The sequence below is a fragment of the Labeo rohita genome, chromosome 1 (assembly GCF_022985175.1).
Source record: "Labeo rohita strain BAU-BD-2019 chromosome 1, IGBB_LRoh.1.0, whole genome shotgun sequence".
NCBI lineage: Eukaryota > Metazoa > Chordata > Actinopteri > Cypriniformes > Cyprinidae > Labeo > Labeo rohita.
In genome coordinates this window covers 26098123-26100826 of record NC_066869.1, presented here as the reverse complement: position 1 = coordinate 26100826, position 2704 = coordinate 26098123, and positions in this window count along the sequence as shown.

Below are 2704 nucleotides of genomic sequence, written 5' to 3'. Positions count from 1 at the left end.
CCTTTTTCAAATCGAGCCATTCTCAGAGGCCTGTCTGTGTGGCGTCACATCGACAGAGGCCGTTCCCACAATAGTTGATTGACATGAGCATCTTACTTCAGACCCGCCTTAAATTAGCTGTCCAACCTCCATTGTTTCGATGCCGGAGCAGGGAGGTAAGTTAGATAAGAATATCTCAGATTGAGGTGTTGTGTTGCTGGATGTTATAATGAACCTAGCGGTCGTCATTTACTCCCGACATCTAAACCACTGAAGATGCAGTGGATTACGTTTGTTTGTGAATGGAATGTGCCTCCCGATCTACATATATCCGTCTATGTTTTCGCAAATCATTTGTGATCCAGCTTCACTTACAGCAGAAGTGAGTATAAGGGTTTTTTTTATGAATCTTTGCGATCGCCTTTCCTAATAATGTGCTAGTTAGCAAGTTTAGTGGCTAAACGCGGCTAAATGTGACTAAAGTAAACAGGCTCGTCACTCCACAAAGAGAAGAGAGGGGCGGGGCGAGCAGAGATCATTAACATTTAAAGCAACCTCGACCAGAACAGGATGATTTTTGCAGAGCTGATTTTGGCAAGGTAAAAAAGGTGTTTTTTTTACACTACCATTTAGAAATTTGAACCAAAGCATGTTATAGACTTTTCATTAAAACTCTAAAGAATCACATCAACTTGTGGAAATGGGCATCCGATGACCCCTTTAAAATAAAGTGTTACCGAAAGTACTTGTAATATAAAGTAACTACGTGGGGTAGGGTTAGGTGTACGGGTAGGTTTAGGGTTAGTACCTAGTAATAATCTAGTTATTGTAATTGCTTTAATAAGTACATAGTATGTACATGAGAAACAGGACTGTAAAATAAAGTGCTATCGAAAATTCAGCTTTGCCAGCACAGGAATTAATTACATTTAAAAAAAAAAAACATTTAAATAGAAAAACAGTCATTTCACAATATTACTGTTTTTACTGCATTTTTAAATGCAGTCTTGGTGATCACAAGAGACTTCTTTCAAAAAAAAATCTTACCAACCCCAAATTTTGAACAGTAGTGTATGCATATAATTATATAATTTATAAATGACATGTATCTAACTAAAAAAAGGACTGCTGTATTATGAGGCTGAAGAATAAAAGCTAAAGGCATTGTTAAGAATATACACATGCGTCACAAAAAGGCCTTAAATAGACTAGCTGCAAAATTAATATTACTTGGGGTGCTGCAGTTAAACTGCTTCACTGAAAAATGAGGAGTGTGATTAGGCACAGGAAGAGACAGAGAACAAGCTACTTGTATTTACCAGCAAAAGAGACGCTAACAGCAGCTGAGCTGATAGCAAGACTGACATGAAAACAGGCTGAGAATTATAGCTGAATTTCAGCATTTTTGCATCATTTGCTGCTGGCCTGCTAGTAAGACAAAGGCCTTTCATAACATGACGATGGTGGCATTGACAAGCTGCCTGTGTTGCTGTGAAGAACGTCTCACTCTATCACTTTAAACCTTTTTAAAAGATAAATAAAACTGGAGAGGAATGCCAGAATTACACAAGGAGTTCAAATGTAAACAAGGGAGCCAGACACAGGAGGTGAGAGAGAAAGACAAAGAGGGAGAGTGAAACATAGCAAATGTATTTCTCCTCCACCCCTATTTTGATGCCCGTTTTTTGAGCGCATAAATATTTGATGAAATGGGCCGAAACCGAAGCCATATAACATTCCTGCATTCCTGATGCTCGCTACCCCCGTAAGCCATAAACATTAAAGGCATGATTGAGTGCATTAAAATGAACTCATTGGAACAGCACATTGATTACTTGATGGAGAGTCCCCCTACTCTGATACAATGAATAGGGCCAACGGAATATTGCCTATTGCGTTTGCATATGGGAAAGGACGCGGTGTGGTACGTGCGGGTGGGGAGGGGGGTGGGGGTTTAGGCCCGGGACACATGCTTTTTCCCCGGCGCGTGCCCTGGCATCATGCTTTGTCCCCTCAAATCTATCTTTTTAAATGATGTGTACATTTGGTCTCAGTGGGAAGTTAATTAGGTCCAGAGATTGCTTCAGGTATTGTTCAGGTAATTTAAAATGTCAGAATACGCAGGATGCCTGGTCTGACCCAGGCGCTCTCGGTACCTCTGCAATATCAGGAGTAGCTAATTATTTTCCTTCTTTTGGTCGGCAGATTTGCTGGTAGAAAGAGAACAGAAAAGGAATAATAATTGGAAATATTAATGAGGTGGGTTTGTTGGACCCAAAAGACTTTTGTAATATCTCACTGCCAGTAGAATGTTTGCACTCATGGTGAACCTGCAGATATTTCGCCTAGAATTAACTGCGGTTGCTGTAAAAGTGTCACACTACCGCTACAATAGTCGTCAATTCTACCGTCACTTGTGGAGTGAGAGTACGGCTACTATTGCACCACTTCACCCAAAAATGAAAATTCTGTCATACCTGCATGCTGTTATTTCTTCCATGTAACAAAATGAAAAAAACTTTACTTAGTTTTTCTTTATTTCCATACAATGACACTGAACAGTCCCATACAGTTCATACACGCAACCACCCGCAACAACTTTTTTTTTTTATTTATTTAATTTATAATGCAAAGTTGAATTTTCAGCAGAACAAAGCATGCTAACTGTTCTGTCTTTGGCTGCACAGACGAGCACAGAGCACTATTTAGAATCCCAGCCTCAGAT